Source organism: Mus musculus, chromosome 2, assembly GCF_000001635.26.
Source record: "Mus musculus strain C57BL/6J chromosome 2, GRCm38.p6 C57BL/6J".
NCBI classification, from domain to species: domain Eukaryota; kingdom Metazoa; phylum Chordata; class Mammalia; order Rodentia; family Muridae; genus Mus; species Mus musculus.
In genome coordinates, this window is record NC_000068.7 from 48,486,473 (window position 1) to 48,508,889 (window position 22,417).

A 22,417-nucleotide genomic window follows, 5' to 3' on the forward strand; every position below is an offset into this window, starting at 1 on the left:
GGATACGTTTGGATGGATCCACAACAATGGCCCATTCTGCCACAAAACTGCAGTTGGCAATTGTGCTGTCTTAAAGACACACAAACTGAAAGGCTGCGAATCCTCAATACGTTGTAATTGTGCATTCTGTAAGGCTTTTTCCACCTTTTGTAAGGCCTGGTTAGCAGCTAGAGTAAGAGTCCTAGGGGAGGAGATATGAGGATCTCCTTCTAAAATACTAAACAAAGGCCTTAACTCAGCGGAAGGAATCTTTAAAAAAGGTCTGAGCCAATTAATATCTCCCAACAGCTTTTGAAAATCATTTAAGGTATGGAGGTGATCTCTTCTTATCTCTACCTTTTGGGGCACAATCTTATCTGGGGACACCACAGAGCCCAAGAATTGTCCTGTATCAGAAATTTGGACCTTTTCTGTGGCTATCTGTAAACCCCACTGACTTAAAGTTTTAAGTAGAAAAGGATATGCCTTTTGTAGCATGGTAAGGTCTTTATGGCACAGGAGGATGTCATCCATGTAAAGGAGCAAAATTAAAGAGGGGAATTGTTCCCTCACTGGCAAAAGAGCTTCTTGCACATAAAGTTGGCACATTGTAGGACTATTGGACATTCCCTGTGGTAAGACCTTCCATTGATACCTCTTATCAGGTTCCATGTGATTAATAGAGGGGATGGTAAAGGCAAATCTGGGCCTATCCCTTGGACACAAAGGTATAGAAAAGAAACAATCTTTAATATCTATAATAATTAAATTCCAGCCACGTGGTAAGGCGGAAAGTACAGGGAGACCCCTCTGTACTGGGCCAAATAAGTTCATTTGCTCATTAATGGCTCTGAGGTCATGGAGCAGTCTCCACTTTCCTGACTTTTTCTTAATTACAAAAATTGGAGTATTCCAAGGTGAGGTAGATGGCTCAATATGGCCTAGTTTTAATTGTTCCTCTACCAGTTGAATCACAGCTTCTAGTTTTTCAGAGGATAGGTGCCATTGAGGAACCCACACTGGGTCCCCTGTTTTCCATGGTATGGGTCGTGCTGCCCCAATGGCCACTAAGGAAAAACCCAGACCCTGTCTGTCTTGGTTTCCATTAGGTGAGATGGGCTCTATCCTTCCTTGTTCTTGATGTCCTAACCCTTTTCCTTCTTGATAACCCATCTTTGCCATGATATTTTTTGCTTTAGCTGAATACCCTCCCGATGGGGCGTTTTCATTGGACAAAATAAGGCCCAAATGCTGCATAATATCCCTTCCCCAGAGGTTAACCGGGAGTGGGAGCACATAAGGTATGAATTTCCCTTGCTGTCCTTCAGAGGATTCCCACGTCAAGGCAACGGAGCTTATAGTGGGACATGATTGATATCCTAGGCCCTGTAATGAATGAGATGACTCTGTGGTGGGCCATGCTTTGGGCCACCAATGTGTAGAGATTATACTTTTATCTGCTCCGGTATCAAGGATGCCTTCAAACTCTTTTCCGTTAATCTTAAGGCGGAGCTTAGGTCTATCATTTAAAGATACAACCAAATAGGCAGAATCATTTCCTGAGGAGCCCATTTTCTTTATCTCAGGTCCTTCAGATTTCTCCCTGGTATTATCAGGGAGGAGCAGCAGCTGAGCTATCCTATCTCCTTTACTAATAGAAAAAACGCCCTTAGGGCTTGAGCACAGGACCTGTATTTCAGGGGAATGTTGACAATCCATAACTCCAGGGTGGACTACTAAGCCCTGCAAGGTGAGTGAACCCCGGCCGAGAATAAGGCCCATGGTTCCCGGGGGCAAGGATGGTATAGGCTCCACTGGCACCGGCTGAATACTCATTTGAGGCATTAATAGGAAGTCGGAGGCGGCACGCAGGTCCACCCTTGTGGGTCTTCCTGGGTCGCCTCTCTGACTGCTTCCTGGGTCCTGACAAACCGGTTCCCATATCTTTGAGGGCCCTGGGACCGAGGGCCCGATGACCCGTTTTTTGGCACATAAGCTGATTGACTATCAGGTGGGGGAAGAATTCTGCCCTTTATATCCCTCACAGAGCGACACTGGTCAGCTCTATGATAACCCTTGCCACACTTAGAGCAAAGAGTGAGAGTCCCTCCCTGTTTATCTGGAGCTCTGCAATCTTTCTTAAAATGCCCAGGCTTTCCGCAATTAAAACATGTCCTCTGATCATTTCTGCTCATGGAGCGGTTCTGAGATTGGAGGATGGCGGCCGCTAAGCCTGCATTGGTGAGAGGTCCCCCAAGCTCTCGACAGACCCTGAGCCAGTCTTGTAAGCCTTTGTTCTTTCTTGGGGCTATGGCCGCTCGGCACTCCTTTGTGGCTTGCTCATAGATTAGCTGTTCTATCAGAGGCGCAGCTTGCTCTGACTCTCCAAAAATACGCTCTGCTGCCTCTGTCATTCTGGCCACAAAATCTGAGAAGGATTCCTGAGGTCCCTGGATTATCTTTGTTAACTGCCCAGTGGTTTCACCTGCTCGAGAGAGCGCCTTCCAGGCCCTAATAGCCGTGGAAGAAATCTGGGCATAAGCTCCCCAATGGTAGTTTGTCTGATCAGCAGAATAAGCTCCCTGACCCGTTAACAAGTCAAAAGTCCAATCTCTCTGCTCTGGAGTCAAAGCAGCTGCGTTTGCTCGGGCCTGCGCTTGTGCAGCTTCGTGCCAAAGCGCTCTCCATTCCATATATTTGCCCATACTAGGGAGAGCGGCTTTTACAACCGTTTGCCAGTCGGCAGGAGTTAGTGCCATGCCGGCAAGCCTGTCTAACTGCACCAAGGTAAAATTAGCATTGGTTCCGTATTTACGGACCGACTCGGCAATTTCTTTAATTTGTAAGTATTCTACCGGAGCGTGGACACGCCCACCCTCGGCTCCTTCAAAGACTGGAAATGCCTGTTGTATTTTCCTTTGTTCCTCTCTGGGAATGAATGAGTCTGCGCACTGCCTCTCTGCGCACTGCCTCTCTGCGCATCTCTCTGCGCATTGCCTCTCTGCGCATTGCTGACGCACTACGCAGGGCGGGGACTCCGCATAGGGCGGACCTTGAAGCCGACTGCCCTGAGGCCAATCAGCAAACTGGCCTTCGCCAGCCGCTTTTGGCTTCCTTAACTGATTAGCTAGCACTTTACCTGGCTGGTACCCTTTTTTCTCATAATGAGCTGCTTCTTCCTCCCAGTCTGTTTCCTCAGAGGAGAATTCTTCATCTGCTTCAGAGCTACTAAGAGCTGGCTTCCTGAGCTCATCTAGTGACGAGTATCTCCTAGAGACCTCCGCTAATCGATCTTTTTTCTTTTCTTTTTTCTTTTCCTTCCTTCTAATCTCTCCCCAGGTATTCTTACCTGACCTAAACTTTTCCTCGGGTTCAAGACCCTTGGAAAGGCCTGTATACTTATTTTGTGTACCATATTTTCTCTTTGCTCCTACTCTCTCTCCCCGCTTTACTTCTGATAGCTTGTCCTGAATTTCATCTAGAATCCGCCCTATCTTAACCACTTGATAACATGTGAAAAGGAACAAAAGGGCTTCTAACACTAGAAAAAATTCAAGGCCAAACATATTCCACTTTACTTCTGATAGACTGTCTTGAATTTCCTTAGAAAGTTCAAGGCCAGGCTTACCTCGTAAAGCTATACTTACGGATACTCTCGTTCCCCAGCTGAAAAGTTCTGAATTCATACAGTTGAATCCTTCTTAACAGTCTGTGTTGTGGGAACACTTCATAACCGCGACCCGCAGTTCTGGTTCTGGAATGAGGGATCTTCCTTGCACCGGTGATGGTAAACTCTCGTCCCGAGTTTTTTCTCGTCCCGGAATTCGGCACCAATTGTTATTAGACGCGTTCTCACGCCCGGCCAGGAAGAACACCACAGACCAGAATCTTCTGCGGCAAAACTTTATTGCTTACATCTTCAGGAGCAAGAGTGTAAGAAGCAAGAGAGAGAGAAAACGAAACCCCGTCCCTATTTTAGGAGAGTTATCCCTCGCCTCGGACGTGTCACTCCCTGATTGGCTGCAGCCCATCGGCCGAGTTGACGTCACGGGGAAGGCAGAGCACATGGAGTGAAGAACCACCCTCGGCACATGCGCAGATTATTTGTTTACCACTTAGAACACAGCTGTCAGCGCCATCTTGTAACGGCGAATGTGGGCGCGGCTCCCAACAATAAAATTGCAAAGCTTCTGCAAAGCAAAAGACACCGTCAATAAGACAAAAAGGCCACCAACAGATTGGGAAAGGATCTTTACCTATCCCAAATCGGATAGGGGACTAATATCCAATATATATAAAGAACTCAAGAAGGTGGACTCCAGAAAATCAAATAACCCCATTAAAAAATGGGGCTCAGAGCTGAACAAGGAATTCTCACCTGAGGAATACTGAATGGCTGAGAAGCACCTGAAAAAATGTTCAACATCCTTAATCATCAGGGAAATGCAAATCAAAACAACCCTGAGATTCCACTTCACTCCAGTCAGAATGGCTAAGATCAAAAACTCAGGTAACAGCAGATGCTGGCGAGGATGTGGAGAAAGGGGAACACTCCACCATACCTGTTCTGTTGAGGATAACTAAGGACCAAAGGTCTCACGTTCCCTAACACTTAAGTAGGCACTCAAGAAGAAAACTAGGGGCCCAACCAATGGTCAGGACTCTCTCCCTCTGGCAACTTTCTTTCCACATGTACCTCACACAGCACCAGGGAAATAAATTAATAAAGTCTTTGTAATGCTGCAGTATGAGCTCAGAAGAAACTGCACTTCACCTTCTGATCCTGATTATCCCCTAAGGAAAGCGCGCACATACATCTGTCCGTTTCAGTGCTGGGTGCAGCACCAAGCTCCTAGTCAAACATATACTTGTGAGGAGAAATAGCCGATATTCTTCAGTGTGCTATGTCCCTAAGCTATGCTATAAGAAAGGTATAGAAGTTAGCTGTCCATCAACAGAATAATGAATGAAGCAACAAGATATAAAAAGAAAGGGTGGTTTGGGCTCACAGTGGTGACAGAGTTTTTACCCAGTGACTCAGTGGACCCATTTCTTTGAGGCTGGGGTGGTAGCACGTCATGGGAGGAATTGTTTGTCTGGTACCATCTAATCTCATGGTTCAGAAGAAAAAGAGGAAACAGTCAGAGGTCCTTCTGTATCTTTAAGACACAACTACAATGATCTGAGACCTTCCACTAGACTCCATCTCCAAGAGGCTCAATAATTTCCCAAAAGTCCTGATCTGAGACAAAGACCTTAGTACACTTGAGTATCTAAATTACAGCAGTGCACAGGTGTATGCATTACTTATAGTTCCAGCTTATGCAGAAAAACAACTGTATGATGTCTGTGACTCTGCCTGAGGAGGATTCAGCACACACAGAATCTTTTCAGGGCTACTGAGGTGGCTTAGTAGAAAAACCCAGCAAGATGCCCAGTGCCTGTAATCCTAGCACTCAGGAGGCTGAGGTATGGGGGACATGAGTTTGAGGCTAGTTTGAGTTACAGAGAGGAAACCTGTCTCAAAAGTAAGCAAAAGTGGATCCCCTTCAAAAAAATATTCCATTCCTTATGGTTTCCTCAAAAAACACTCAAGAAACTCTCCTTAGAGAGGCCCTTGGTCTTGCAAAGATCATATGCCCCAGTACAGGGGAATGCAGGGGCCAGGAAGTAGGAGTGGGTGGGTTGGGGAGCAGGGTCGGGGGAGGGTATAGGGGACTTTCGGGATAGCATTTGAAATGTAAATGAAGAAAATATCTAATAAGAAAAGAATAGAGAGAATAAAAGAAACTCCTCAGTTTTAGGGTGTCAGCGTAGAAATGGGTGTTTTATTTTTTACTTCATTCTTTTCAGCCTTTTTAAAGTAAAAATATACAAATACCTAATATTGGAATTTAAAAATCAACAGAAAGTTTCTGTGCAGAGGGATAATTTAAATTGTATTTCAGTATTAGAAGAAAGCTGTCAATGAAAATGTTTCCATGAGCAGACAGAAAAAGGTTTCTCCCACATTGTGATTTGCTTCCTGTGTTATCTATATCAGATAATTAAAACTGTATATGCATAAGCCAAAGGGATTTCCCAGTGGAAAGTGAATATGTTCAAGAAGGAAAAGCATAAACAACAACGTTGTTGACAACCAAACCTTCTTTTGAGTTTATCAAGAGCATTTCCTATACAAAATCATTTCATGGAATCTGCCTATGAAAGCAAATGCAGTTGGTGGCACTTTAGAACAGAGCCCAAACATGCAAGACAAAGACTTGTTTATACAGCACGGATCCTAAGGCTACCACTTTTTACTACAAATCAGCAAGCAAGCTACTTCTGTTCTCTCATCTAAAAAAAATTGACATATTAGTCCATCTTTCTTTGAGTCTATGTGAGTATTAAGTTGTATTTTTTCTTGTTTTTTGTTTGTTTTTGTTTGTTTTTTCGAGACAGGGTTTCTCTATGTAGCCCTGGCTCTCCTGGAACTCATTTGGTAGACCAGGCTGGCCTCGAACTCAGAAATCCGCCTGCCTCTGCCTCTCGAGTGCTGGGATTAAAGGTGTGCGCCACCATACCCAGCTAAATTGTAATATTTTATCTCTCTCCTCTGGGCCCGGTATGACCACTTGCCTTCTTAGAATAGAAATGTCTATGGTGACCTACAGAATATGGACGACACATGGCTGACCTACTGATGGGATTCCATGGCAACCGTGACACTGACCCTGCTACAAGAAATAAGACATGTACCTGAGGCTGAGCTGTCTGTCTAGAAGGGCACTTGACTGTGTAGCAAGACATGCGACATGTGCTTAGTGTCATCTCTGTCACCCTCTGACTGATCAAGTCAAATTGGATAAAGGAGAGTTGAGGGGGGATGATAGATTACATTTGGGTTAGAAAGTTAACTGAAAGTCAACTTTCTCCATAACTTCACTCCATAAAGTCATTGCCATTACTGAGGTGGCAGTTAGTAGTGCAACCACTGTAACTCAGTCCCTGCGCTCCTGTAAATAACACCAGCAAATTCGTCTGCTCATTAAGCTGGACAGGAATGGAATCATTCCTCTGGTTTGTCAGTACCATCAGGTAGATAGACATGTTTGTTCAGGTCTGCCCAGGAAGAGTCATGCAACAAACACTTATGACACACAACACAATAAATAAATAATAGTAGCCATTATCACAAACACGACTATCACTATGCTACTGCTGCTGCAGCCCTTGAGAAAGCTGAAAGCCAGTCTTTCTTCTTCTGACACATAGATGACAAGTGCCTGGAGAACAAAACTGGTCTCTCCTGAAGTTGTAGCTCAGCCCTGTCTAATGCTGTGACAAAGAGAGTAGTGATAAACTGAGCCTCCAGTGCATTTCAAAAAATCAGCACTGGAAATAACTAACAATGCCGGTACCTAGCAGCTGTCTGAGATGGAGTCGGGGCCTTGTAAAAGATTGTGAATGAGTCCAATAAATGTGTTGTGCTACTGGAAGATAAAATAGATATAGTGGATTTGTATAATTACATTCTAATATTATTTTTCTTAACAAGGCCTTAAGGAAATCTAGAGCCATCAAAGCTGCCGCTAAGTGGGGAAAGCCAAAACATAATTAGAGAGCCTAAAACAGATGTTTCCAGGAGGCTTCCATCTTGTGAAAAGGAAACAATTTGTACAGTTCTCACCAAACACACCTCATCCATCACTCTCTTAAGCTCTGCCCTGCCTCTCTAGAGCTCACAGAACAGCTTTCCCTCCTCAGTTCTCCATGTTGAGCCAACAGATCTTAAACGTTTGTCAACCAAGAGTGCAGCCAAGCCTTTGAACTTGACCCCTCCTGTGACAGCTGCTACATGGGGGTCCTGTTGGTCACATCATGTACTTTACAAAATGTGCCTAGAGAGCCAGCAACCCCACACTCTTCCTGCCATGGGCTTTGAAGAACTAGCTTTTCTCTGTTAATTGAAATAGCTGATGAGGGTCAAGTCCAGTCCTTGGTGTTACTTTAACAGAGAGCGACTGTTTTGTGAACTTGGATGGGAATGTGTGTTTATAAATCAGGAACATTATCTGTTATAAGTCTTTTTAAAATTTACATGTCATGTAGCTCTATTTTCACTAAAAATAATGCTACTATTTTTTTTAATCCAGAGTTTAAAGATGGAGAGGCACAAAACTTCAGAAAGGGGAAAAACAAACAAACAAACAAACAAACAAGGATGTTCAGCCCCTCTGCAATACACAGTGCTGTGGAAGACACAGTTTTTAGTGTGTCTAACTGTGCCCAATGCCAATCTCAAGTGTACAGAGAGGAATTTGAAGCTCAAATGGTGACAAAATCTCTCCAGAGACAAGAAACCAGGCAGTGACAACCAGAGTTAATTCTAGCTTGCACTGTGTCTTATTCACCTCATTACGATGTCCCCTGAGTACTAGCGAAAAATACCCAGGGGATGGAAAGACTGCTCGGAGGTTACCAGCATGCATGCTCTTGCAGAGGATGTGAGTTCAGTTCTCAGCACCTACACCAGGAAGCTCACAAACACCTGTAACTCCAGCTCCAGGAGACCTAACACTTCTGGCTTGCCCTGGTAGCAGCATACACACACACACACACACACACACACACACACACACACACACACACACACGCATGCCTCTGTTGTGTTTCAGCCACTCTATTGACCTTAGACATATAGTGAAGAGTACAACACTGTTCCCACCCTCAAGCAGCTGGTGCAATGGATGAGATATGTATTTTAAAAAGCTGCCAATTTCAGCATGCTGCGAGTGCAGGATGCTTTGGGAGCGCGCGCGCTCTTAGAAATAAACGGAAAGCAAGAGGGGGGGAGGGAAACGCCTATGATGGACAGGGTGGAGAGCCTTGGAAGAGAACAAATCTAACATTGCACTCATCTTGGCTCTTAACAAAGTAAAAGCAAAGTCTCCCAATGTGGGTATCTATCACCGAGTGGCCCTGAGCAGCAGCTTCTGAGATAGAACACAAAGACAAGGAAATACTGACAGTTCACATATCTCAATCTTGCCTCTCTTAAACCATTGCTTTGCTTCATTTCACCTTTATAACATTACCAGCAAGTGGGTGCAATTATATCCCATCATATAGATGAGGACATTGTAGCTCAGGAAACATAACTTTGCAGTGCATGTAATAAATCAAAAGACAGGTTTTTATATGAAGCTATCTGGTATTGGAGCCTACTCTTACCTGTGTCACTCTTCTAGAGTTGCTGGAACAAATGACTACAATCTAGATGGCTTAAAATAGCAGAAATTTATTTATGATTCTGGAGGCCAGAAGATGGAAAACCAAGGTTTAGTCTTCTGAAGCTACAGACCAATGGTTACCAACTTTCCTACTGCTGAGATCCTTAAACACAGTCCCTCATGTTGTGGTGACCCCCAAGGACAAAATTATTTTCAGTGATACTTCAGAACTGTAATTTTGCTACTGTTATAAATTGTAATGTAAATACTTTTGGAAATAGAGGTTTGCCAAAAGGATTGTGACCAATGCAGTGGGAACTGTTGCTTTAGAGGAAGCTCTGCTCTGTGTTACCAACATAGATTTGCTGGCAGTACGTAGCAAATGGTTTTTTGACTTGTAGGCACACTTCTGCAACTTTGGCCTCCATCCTCATGTAGCCATCTCCCGATGTGACTGGGTCCCAACTTCTCTCTTCTTATTAGAAAACAAGTCTTGTCAGATTAAAGTCCACATTAATGGTTTCATCTGAATATCATCAAATCTGTGAAGACTATTTCCATAAGGCTCATTCACAGTTATTGTCCTAATGATTAGGACGTCAGCAAAGACAAGCTCAAAATACACCACCTATATCAGACATCCACCCCTAAAAAAAAAAGAGAGAGAGACAGAGAAGGAGACAGAGAGAGAGAGACACAGAGGGAAGGAGGGAAGGAGGGAGGGAAGGAGGGAAGGAGGGAAGGAGGGAAGGAGGGAAGGAGGGAAGGAGGGAGGGAGGGAGGGAGGGAGGGAGGGAGGAAGGAAGGAAGGAAGGAAGGAAAGAAAGAAAGAAAGAAAGAAAGAAAGAAAGAAAGAAAGAAAGAAAGAAAGGAAGGAAGGAAGGAAGGAAGGAAGGAAGGAAGGAAGGAAGGAAGGAAGGAAGGAAGGAAGGAAGGAAGGAAAGAAAGAAAGAAAGAAAGAAACAAGGTACATCCCTGAAATGGGCCATTAGGAACCAGATCTGTGTCTTCAAAACAGTTACTGGGAAGAAAGCATTTAGAGGCTTGAGCTCTGTTTTGTGACCATTTGGCCTACTGAAAAGATTTAACACATAACTGCAAGACACTCACCAGTGAGTCCTGCATAAGCTTCAAAATTATCTCAGCAGCAAAAGCCCTGATGGATTCAACCAGTGCATCACATACACAATTCACTTGTGGCCCCCAGTCAGTGGCCAGGCTGAAGGCTAATTATGGCAGCAGCAGGAGATGAACAGTTCCTGAAAGGTAAGCCTGAAGCTCCTCCCAGAGCTGATGGGACCATTCTTCTGTGTCAGAACTAGATGTGCCAAGGGGTGCTGCTGGCACTTTGCACTTCCTTGAGCCCCCAAGGATGCAGGCACATCCATCATGGGGCACACACAAGCTCAAGGGCAAAGGATGCTCTCCCACATGCTTTCTGAAATACCTCCTTTGAGTGATGACACTGAGCAGCTGGAATGCTCTAAGTGTTAATGTTTTATGCTGGGTCGCAAAAGCCTACTTTCACTATAGAATGCTCAGTTCTAAAAAACACCTTAACACACATCCTTTCTTCATTCCTTTCCATTTAAAAATTCAAATTGAGAGTACTTGCCAAAGAACTATGTAAAGTGAAAGACTTCCAAAGACAAAAAGTACATAGGATCCTATCAAAGCATAGAATGTTCTGATGCTGTGTGGTTTAAGAGGCTGAGGTGAGGACCTACTCCATGAATGCTTCCCAGGCCAGAACCACAAAGAGAAGACACCTTCTTCTTCATGACTGTCCTCCCAAAGCAAGGTGCGGCTCAAGCTATGTTAGTACTCACCTTCTCAAATAACTTCCTTACCCAAGTGGCTTTTCTGTCAAGAATCGACTGTCCAAATCAATAACAAAAAGCTCTAGAGTGGATCAGAATGGAATCCCACTTAATGGTTACTCAATAGACTAATTTACAGAAAAACATTTGCTACAATCCTACCTCACTTTGTTTTCTGCATCCTATCTTGTAGCAGCAAGTGTGGCAGGTGTATTTATGATCAAGCAGTATACTGGAGCATGGGATTCCAGGATGGCCAAGAACCTGAGGCATTACAGGTCTTGTTATTCTACCCTCAGGATATTAATGCTTTTCCATTGTCTCTACTGAGAAGACAGAATATATTAGAGTGTGTTTGGTGTGCTTGCCTGAAATGCCAGCCCTTCTCCTTTTGGGTAAAATGACTTAGTAGATTTTATGGATTGTCCACAACCCACTTTGGAAATGACTGCAACTTTGGACCCCTATGAATTCTCCCCTCCAGCAAGGTGATGTTGGCAAGGAAGCATGATGGGAAGCCAAGAACAGATTAGATAGGAACCATTAATGAAACTGGGAATAAAAGGAGGATGGGTGGTACCCAGAGGTAATTCCTAGAAGAGAAAAACCAGCCTATCCAGTCTAAGAGCCTGGTAGGGGATGAAGAATTAAGTTGCAGGCAGAACTGGAAAGCTGGGGAGTAGATAAGCACCAAAGCAGGCAGCTGCAAGTGGAGATGACTCAGGGAGGGTAGCTTCGGGGTCCAGGACCAGCAGGGCAGATAAAGCCTTACTGTAGCTTAAGTAGAAGTTTCTGGTTGTGTCATGTGATGCAGACTCACATGGTGCCTTACTGAGGTAAGACCAGTGAGAGGACCCATGATGTTTGGAGAGAGTATAAATAGGACTCCATGGACAGTGAAAGGGTGCTTGTATAGCTAGCCGCAACATTTCATTGGTCTTGCTTCTTCACTGACCTTCGCTTTGTTGAGAGAGGCAAGGCAGAGAACTTCTGGCATTCAGGCTGATTCTGGTCACTCCCTGCTGACTCATTCTGACTCAGCAGAGGCCTGGATGTTTCTTCTGGACTGTGACAGTGCCGCTCATTCTTGATCGGTATTATGACACTACTGAACTGGACTGATGGTTTCCTGACAATGGAGATTGGAATCACTGCCCAAGAACTACTTCTAAACAAGTCCACATCCCCTTGTCCTATTCACCATCTTTTCTTCCCTACCTTTGGACATTGGGCAAGAAGGAGAGAGGGGGTCAAAACATTAGACAACCCTTATTAAAGTAGGTTTTGAAAAATCTAAGCCTACATGTAGCTATGACACTGAGTGGCAGGGCATTGGGTTGGGGCTTGTGAGTGCCTTAAGTTGTAAACACTGTAAGTTGGGGAGCACTTGCCCACATTGGATCCAGCCTTCTCTGTTATGTGAAGGAAGGGAGCATGTTTGTTCTTGTCTGTGATTCTGTCCCTTAAACACAGAGAGACATACCTTGTAAGTGAAGATCATTGTACACTGCATAAATTTCCAAATGTGAGCACTCCTTTCTGACTAGATTACCCTAAAAGACGCTCAAGTAGCTCCACTTTATCTTTTTACCTGAATTCAGATAGAACAGTCTCCTCTTGGCCAGGGCATCCCAAAACTGGCAACTGCAGATGCAGGCAGAGCTTCTACCCGTGTTCATCCCTGAGACAAGCACACGGAAGAATTAGCTCAGGCTTGGAAGCACTCAGAACAATTCTGGCCTTATCCGTTCTCCACATGCAGCATCCTTCCCAAGAGGACAGGCCCACACAATGTTCCCACAGACGAACTCTGGGCTAACAGGGTCTTATAACTTCAGTTTGCAGATATTAATTTAGAATAATGTGAGCATGGGAACTCATGATGAACTCTTATCTCTCCCACACCCTTCCTTAGTCCCTACCCTTCACCCAGACCCAGCCTTGCTGCTACGACCCAGCTCAGGGCTCCCTTCCAAATAGATTCCTTTCAATAGCAGAAGTATCATTTCCCACAGGGAGCTTCGCCTGAGTAACGCTCACAGCACTATCAGTCGTTCTAGCCTGTCCACCACGACCTGATGCTTTTTGTGTGTAATGTTTCATGGTTGAAATTTAAGTGATTCATCATGAAGACAGTTATTTAGCAACTGCATTTTCTACAGGAGGAACTTTCCATGTCTTACTCATCATTATATGACCATCTAACGTCTTGCTTAGTTTATTGTGTTACTTACATTTTTATTGAATTCTATGGAAGCTTTTTTTTTATTTCCAAGAGTTTAACATCAAACTTATTCTATACTTTATAATGTTGTGGTGGCTTAAACAAGCTTGGTTCATGGGAAATGGCACAGTTAGGAGGGTGTGGCCTAGTTGGAGAAAGTGGGTCACTGTGTGGATAGGCTTTGAGGTCCTAGGCTCAGGCTCCATCCTGTGCAGAAGAGATCATCCTCCTAGCTCCCCGAGAGACAATCTGTCCTGGCTTCCTTTCGATGAATATGAAGAACTCTTGGCTCCTCCAGCACCATGGCTGCCTGTACACTGTCATGCCTCCTGCCATGATGATAATGGACTGAATCTCTGAAAGTGTAAGCCAGCCCCAATTAAATGTTGTCCTTTATAAAAGTTGCCTTGGTCATGGTGTCTCTTCACAGCAATGGAAACCCTAACTAAGACAGACTTTAATAGAAGATAGACCCTGAATAGTGTATCAAATAATCACCTATAGCACAAAGGCCATTCAAATGCTTGGCGAAGTTTGCCCATGGTGTGGTGAATTGTAGTTTGTTCCCATTTTGACATCACTGTTTGCATATTTCACCGGAGCATGTAATGCAGCATGCCCCATCCTAACAACCTCAGATTGTTTTCTCCTTTCCTGTGTTCAGGAATGTCTTTCACTCTGCATTCATGCTTCCATTATGCAGTTGTTAATGAATAGGTGAGACTGTGGGACACGTCTATCACTGATATTACCTCAACAGATTGCTTCCTTTGAATAAGACACTCATATATGTTGTTATAAATTCTAGTCCACCAAGTCCCCATATTTTCTATGTTACTAGACTTAGTTCCTAGTGTCAAAACTCCAGGCTGGCTTTATTTATTACTTCTAATCTGTGTATGCTCTGAGATCATAAATACAGCCCTCAAACAACTCCCCTATTATTTTTCCCTCAAGAAATTACTGGGCTCCTCTCATGTCACAGTTTTTTCTATGCTGCATTGACTGTCTTCTACAAAATCTAGTTTATAGAGTCATCTTCTTCCACCCTCCAATTTAAAGTGCTCTTAGATTGGCGAGTCTTCCAGCTTCGTACTCTATTCATTACCCAGGATCGCCGTGTACACGTCCTCTCCTGCCGCATTCCTTTCATGAGCCATATTTGATAACATTCTCTCTCTTTTACTATCTCTAGAACTAAATGACTCTTTTCCAATTTTTCTTTCTTTCAAAATGGGGCTTGTTATCTCAGGAAAACAACCATTGAAATGGCATCTGAATCTGTGAGAAACTCCTAACCCTAAAGGCATGCAAGTACTACGGGAGAGAGACCCTTCCAGACAGGAAAGAGCAAAGGACGCTTGTTAGCAACGCCCACCAAATGGATAGTGGATTCACTGAGTCTCTGTGATTGTTTCCTACATCCATGTGCCTGGGAGGAAAGAGTGATAGTAAGAAAAATAGTAGACATTTTTTAAAGATTAACCAGTATACTTGGGAGACAGTGCCATGCAATTCTCTATGAACCATTTTTCCCCCTTTGCTATGCAGTGTCTCAAGGTTCCTTTGGGACAAGTAATGGGGTGGGAGGTGATAAAACCTTCCACTTGCTATTCATCTTTCCCAGTGCTCTTTTCTGCAGTACCCTATCCAAGGGGATGCCAGCCTTTTGTCAGAACTTCAGGTAGGTAGCTCATTATCTTCATTTCTTCTCCACATCAAACTCTTCTAGTCATCAACACCCCAGCTGCTTTTCATTTCCTCCTGTTTCACTTTCTTCATGGTGTCTGCATAAGGGGAGGACATGACCACTTTCAAGATACGGCTGAGAGGAAGAGTCCTGTTGTAAATGTGAGGGAGAAGAGAGCCAGAGGCATCTGAAAAGCTCCAGAGCAGGAAGAGAAAGTAATAAACTAAATGTGACAGCAGACTGAACCCAGGCCAAGGGAAGAGACTGTGGGCAAAAGAGACCAAGAGAGAGAGGACCAAGAAAGAGCCGAGAGGTTATATGGCCAAAATGGCAGGATTATATAGAAATCAGAAGCTTGAGGAAGAGAACCCATGGGCTGGAGATGTTTTGGGAACCTGGGAGCTTGGGGGTATCAGCTAAAAAGAGTTTAGGGTAGGGAGCAGGGTGAGAAATGCTGAGAGGAGTCAGGAGACCAGCATGGACTCTGTCACAAACACTTGCAATGCTGAGAGAGCCTGGAAGCCAGCATGCTCTTTGGTATGCTAATAGGTGCTACAGTTAGCCATTTGCTCTTAGCTTCTTTTGGACCTGACAGTGTCCTATATGGATAAAACTTCTGTCCTGCCTAAAATAGTTTTGGTAACTTTATGAGACACCAAGTTTCTAAGCAGTTTTCAGGATATTCTTTCAGTTTACTTCCAAGCAGAGCGTTACCTTCCATTGATAGTGTTAACTTTTCCCATTCCTGCAAAGTTGCAGAGCTAATCTATAATTGACAAGAATGAGGGTTTTGTGTTTTCTGTTTTATCCTCTGGGATAGGCTGCTTAGACCTTAAAACATAGCTAGGGAAGGAAAAGAGGAGAAAGAAGGAAACATTCGTGATTTTAAATATATATATATATATATATGTTTCTTTGATTTCTACAAGATGCAAGTTTCAACTTAGTTCCTCATCCAAAGAAGTTAGTTTTCCAAACATCCATGTGCCTTGCTGCCATGCTGCCAGACCAATCCTCAAGAACTACTCAAGTGTTAATGGTGAACCTCTCTTAAGTTTTAGAACAATAAGTTAAGTTTAAGCAACAATGACCAAAGATATCCTAGTTGCCATTGTCTGGCCATTCCCACCAAGGATTAGCAGAAAGAGGAAAGAAAGGCCATTTAAGTGCTTCTGAGATAGGAAATGGTAACATATGATGACACTTTGATACAGCATAGCTATTCTTCATTGCCATTGCCATTTCAGAACAAGGCAGTGTTCTGTGGCCAAGCATTTGTTCTGTGTGCAGACCAGATAGGCCCATATGCTGGATTCAAGCAGGAGCCTCACAAGTGAGCACAGCATCAGAAAATGGGCCATGAGTTTAAAGAATTTAGTTGAAGAATACAAATATATAAACTCTTTGCAAAAAAAAAAATCAAAAAACAACAACCACTTAAAGACTCTATTACAGAGCTTAAAGTTCCTTGGTGAGTATTTAGAAGTGAATGAGCAAATAAATAAATTGACAAATATTGACCATTTGCTTTCTTCAACTTCTTGGCAGACACTGCACATCTTGTTATAGCAGTGATGATGTAGCCCTAAGGGTGGGGCAAAAGGACTGTTACCGGGATGTCTTTCTAGATGTGTGTTAGACCCATAAGTCTTCATCACTGTCAAAGGAACGTCTTTTCAACATTCATTTTTTTCTATTTCAATCTGACCATCTCTGACATAAGTAGGACTGTCTACTAACACCAGCTTATGTCATTTCCTGTTTCGTATCCTCAATAATCTACCTACATCTCATCCTCATTATCACAAAACTTGAAGGAAGAGTCTAAGACATAGTAGGCTTCTAGGGTATTTTTGAAGGGATATCCATCAAGTCTCATTTATCTTCTCATTATCTCGTCATTTATCATTATCTTCTCATGCTATGCTTCCAATCAGGTGATAATTCTTAGAAATAAATGGTTTAAAAATGTTCTCACTTTTCTTTTTGTCTGTTCAGGCTGCTTCCTTTGTTTCTTGAATAATACTTTCTGGTCCTTGAAGATTCAACTCAAGTATTCCTCCCTCGCTCAGCTTCTCTACCAAAGCTCTGCCTGACTTGGATGCATCTTCTATGGCTCCCAAAGCATCCTGCACTCGCAGCATGCTGAAATTGGCAGCTTTTTAAAATACATATCTCATCCATTGCACCAGCTGCTTGAGGGTGGGAACAGTGTTGTACTCTTCACTATATGTCTATGGTCAATAGAGTGGCTGAAACACAACAGAGGCATGCGTGTGTGTGTGTGTGTGTGCATGTGTGCCTGTGTGTGTGTGTGTGTGTGTGTGTGTGTGTGTGTGTGTATGAATGTACTTGTGTGCATATATGTGATATGTGTGTATACACACCCGGTAAGGTAGAAAAAGACAATGGAAACCAACATGAAATGAAAGCACCTGGATCTGGAATCTCTGCCTCCCAGAGGTAGCTGGCAGGCAGGCAAGAAATTGCCAATGTTGACTGAGTTCTCTCTCTCTGAAGACTGGAAAGAAGCCAACAGAACAGAATATTCTCACACTTAGATATTGCATCCTAAAAGGGGGTGGGGGGGGGGGGGAATCAAGCATTTAAAAAAAGAGAAAAAGCCACAAACCTTTAGAGAATTATAGGATGAAGAAGGGGGAAAGCAACTATGCAAATCACAATGTTACTATGTTCCAGGTTTTTAGAAGGCTTTTGGCAATTTGACCATTTGGCCTTATCTCTACGTTTGAAGAATAAGGATCTATGAGAGAGAGCCACCAGTGACCCCAGAATTAAGAAGTCAGCAAAGGCTGTTTTCTGAGCCTCTAGCAGGCTTCTGGTTCCATCCTTTCCTCACCAGATTGGTTTCAGTGAACAGGTTATATGCAACCAGAGCTTCTCTACTGGTCACCTAAGGGTCAAGGGTGCTCCAGCTTGTGCCCCACTGAAAAAGAAAACCTTTCCCCATCTTCCTGAGCCCCCGATTCCTCTGCTCCTTGCCACAAAACAGTTTGTATATCCAGCATCCTTCCCATGGACCTGCCCTTGGAAGGGAAGGAGCATTTGATGAGTGTTTTCCATATGCCATACGCATCTGACTTAATTTCCAAGTGCCTGCAGGTATGGAAAAATATGATCATTTTATCATGATGCCATTTTGATTCTCTCCAAGACCTGAAGGTGAGTGAGTAAAAGAGCCAGGATCCAAACACTAGACAGCTTAACTCTGAGAACCTATCTCCTTCCTCCCATCGTTCAATTATCATATGCCATTTGTACCACAGAAGGTGCTAATGTAGACTGATATGACTCCGCACTATATCCTTTGTGTGATAGTTACAGGCCGTGAATTCAGTCTCCATAATTATATGGAGGTGAGGGGTAACACTAATTTGCTTTTTCCCCTATTTATGATCTAGACCTTTAGTTACTTATCCCCCCAAAAGTCCCTACCAAGCCCATGCCAGGGTTGGCAGATGGCAAACTTAGAGTCAGTAGCATCTTGAAGCTCTCCCCAATTGCATCAGTTCCGGAACCTGAGGCTCCTAGAATTATACTAACTGCACTGAGATTTTCAAAAATTGTGCATTGTGCAGTCAGAAGCAAACTGATATGGAAATTCACAGTGAGGCAAAATAGAAAGCATCATCTATCCTCAAAACTGCCTTTATGTTTATGATTTCATCAGGAAGGGCAAAGTTATAGAAAGATAATGGTATCATTTGTTCTCAAAAGCAGGTTTATACCTGTGACTACATATGACTTAAGTTAGTTTAAACACTGTAATCTCCTTTCATGCATTTTTAAATTTTTAATTTGTGTTTAAAATATTTAGATGGCTTCCTTGTGCCCATGAATAAATAATCTTATATATGCATTTTTTTTGCCCACTTAGCAGGAAATGATCTATATTTTCTTTCTCTTGGTATCTTTCAAATCTCAGCTTTCCTGGGATCTCTGGAGAGGAAACACAGACTTTCTTTCTGCTTGTCTCTTTCTTGTTCCAATTCCAGATCTGTAAAGCAGTAAGACAGTGAGTGGTCCTTAGGAAAAAGAAAGATTTGGAAGGGGAAGCTTGGCACTATGCAGATTCCGGAAGAATGGGGAACCAGATGTTGAAGTACCCTGAGGCAAGAAATGGCTCCTGGCCTCTAGCACTCACTAGTCAGTTGCCTTGCGGTACTGTGCTGGTGTATCCAAGAAAAATCTTACACCAGCTCTTTCTTTCCCAGAGAACAAGCATCTACAGTTATGAATAAAAATTCCTCCATGCTTCATCTGGAGAACTAGTATGGAGGACCAAGGCTCCTTGTGATGACTGAATTCTCAAAATGAGCATGAAAGAAGAATGAGATAGAGTGAGAGGTTGGAGGCCCAGCACTGATACAGAATGGGGCAAACAGTGAAGTTCAGTGCTCAGACCACACTTAATTTTGCACAAGGTACTCTTAGTTACCAACGTTAGATGCTACAGCCAACCAACCATCCCCATGCCCATCCAATTAAAAACACCATTTCAAGAATTAACAGCAATGGGGGAAATCTCCCTCCTGTACACAGTAAAGGGATATTTCCTTTTCTGTTGACATTCTCCAAATATCTCAGCAAAATAAACCTCATGGCAATTTGTGCAGAATGAACTATGTATGTAGGGAATTTAACCTTATGGGGAGTGTTCATGACTCTAGGCACAGCCATGCTCGTGACTCTTGTTTTATGCATGTTTCCTCTTCCTTAGCACTCAAAAATCTCTGGGGAGTCATATCACCAGCACTACAGGTACGCACCTCCTACCCGGACAGAACCTTGGTAAAGTTTGTGCATGATAATGAAGGCTGAGACAATTCTCAACTCCTTTATCTTTTTCAAAAAAAAAAAAAAAATAGGAAATAAAATAAAATTCTTTAGCGAAGCTGTCTAATGATGACAAAGAACTTTAAGAAACAATATATAATTAGAATAGGATGGGAAGAAGTATTTTAAATTCTAAAATGGTTTATTGCTTTTCTCATAGTTCGCTTTCTTAAACAAAAAAATTGTGGAAACACATAAAGTGATTTCAATACATGCCTAGGTTCAAAAGAAAAATGAATAGGTTAATTTTAAAAGATGCAATGGAGGGGAGTAGGGAAAAGGCTCAGTTGGTAAATGCTTGCAACACAAGCACAGGAACCCTGTGCTCTTGGGTTTGTTTTACACGAGTTGGATCTCTAGCACCCATGTAAAAAGGTACCTGTGATGGCAAGCTTAGGAGCTCAGTGTTGGGGGGTGGGGGCAGGAGGATCTCTGCAGCTTGCTGGCCAGCCAGCCTACATGAATTAGTGAACTTCAGGCCAATGAGAGACCTTCTACAAACATCAAGGTAGGCAGTGCCCAAGGATCAATACCCGAGGTCGACCTCTGACATACACTAACACGTACATGCATGCCTCCGCCCTCTCACATATATATATATATATAATATATATGTGTATATATATGCATATGCATACACACAAAAATCCTAAGAAAATGTGTTCCACATCAATATGAATATTAATTAAAATTGACACTGTGCTTGATTTGCATTTGTCTCAGTATAATAATATTTAAGCAAAAATAAATATATGAAACACATTGGTTTGATGGAATTGTTTACTTGTCTGTTTCTTTTCATCTTCACAAAATTCTTGTATGATGTGAGGTAATCTTTTTTGCAATTTTACAAATAGGAGTTCAGGTTGACTTGGGGAAACCTTTAAAATGTATTATATAGTTGTAATAAAAGTGCCTGCATGATAGATAATACTGCACAGTGATGTCAGGAGCTGGACAAGATCACAGAACTCTTCATATTCATTCTTTACTCCTACCAGGACAGGTTTCCCACCACCAAGATGCCTTGGAGAAATATGAGTAAGGTCAGATTGAAGAATGTTAAGATAATGTTTAAATGTGTGACTAGACATCCCAATACCAGCCAATACTGTTTGACACTAGGCAGGGAGAGACTAACCAAAAACAAACAAACAAAACATAACAGAATTCCATAGGCAAGAACATGGACCAAAGGGGAAACCAACATTCTTTCCAATGGGATTCTACATCCATCAATAACTCTAATTATTCAGTTTGTAATCCTCAACCATTCTTCCAAATGTGCTGTTATTAAATATATACATGTATGTATATATTTATGTACATATATATATGTGTGTATATATATGTATATATATGTATATGTATATGTATGTATGTGTGTATATCTATCTATCTATCTATATCTATCTATCTATCTATATATATATATATGATATATATATATATATATATTGTTTGTTTGTTCTCTTCCAGATTCTAGAATTAAATTGGTTACTGTAAGCAACATATATTAACTACTAATTACAAGTCAATGTTTTAGCAAGCTGGATCTTCTGAGTATGCCAGACTCATTCACCCATGATTCTGATTACCTGGTGATTTGGTTTGGATGCTAATTCATATGACTGGAAGGTCATTGACTGTGAGCTAAGAAAATGTGGTGTGTGGCTCATATACCTTCTACCCTCCAGTAAGCCATTAAAGGAGAACAAGAGAGCAAGCAGAAGAATGTGATATTTTCCACCCATGGTCATATCCATTTCATTCTGCTAGAAAAGCAAGGACAAGTCCAATTCAGAAGTAAGAGAGGGGAGAGCAGAATCTACAGCTGTAGGAGGAAGATAAGAGATCACACTTCAGGACACAAGTGCAAGAAGCCATGGACAAATTGGACAATTTTTTTTTTTTTACAATCTTTTACAAATGATTTGTGAGTCAAGTTGGCTGGTCCTAACCCATTGGAAGGGTGTTATTGTTGTTGTTGTTGCTGTTGTTGTTGTTGTTGTAACATTTATCCATAAATTCTGGTCAAAGAAAAAGCCTAGTGGGTCACACATAGTAATTTACTCCTAAACACCTCAACACTAAAGAGTCTGAGTCAGTTTGACAGCAAGGTTGTAGAAAGCTTGACCAACATAGTGAGACCACATCTCAAAAAGAGAGAAAAAAAAAAACTTAAAAAAAAAAAGAAGGAAGGAAAGGGAGGAGGAAAAGAATGGAAAATAAGTCAGGTCAAACTGCATCCTGTATTTCACAGGACCAGTTCTTCAAATGCTTTAGCTCCTCTTTTTCCTTCCCAGGGATAATTTTAGGATTGTGTCCAGTTCTGACCATTCTTCTTCTACATTTTACTACAGAGGTATTTTCTCAATCACATTCATTGCCTCTATATTCATAATAGAAATTGGAAATAGCCTACCTACTTCCAAACAATCTATAAACTGATATCTATTGATTGATGGATGATTAATAAAATTGTAGTACATTCATGTAATTGAATATTATTCATCTATTAAGAAAAATTATAAAATTGGCATTTAAATGAATAGAGCTAGAAATAACCATTCCTAAGTAAGGTAGGACAAATATTGCATGCTCTCTCCTACACGTGGGTGCTAACTTTTAA

The 22,417-nt window shown here is 42.4% G+C and overlaps 1 long non-coding RNA gene across 1 annotated transcript in view; it reads right to left on the reverse strand.

Moving 5' to 3' along the window:
* Nucleotides 1-4,133: 4,133 nt before the first annotated feature.
* The window catches only part of Gm39809, a 48,542-nt gene continuing 30,258 nt past the window's right edge, over nt 4,134-22,417 (reverse strand). Inside the window, exons 2-4 of the long non-coding RNA XR_866192.1 lie at nt 12,606-12,695; nt 11,970-12,143; nt 4,134-4,169 (exon numbers count right to left, since the gene is read on the reverse strand). This is a non-coding gene — a long non-coding RNA (predicted gene, 39809). The remainder of the gene's footprint in view (nt 4,170-11,969; nt 12,144-12,605; nt 12,696-22,417) is intronic.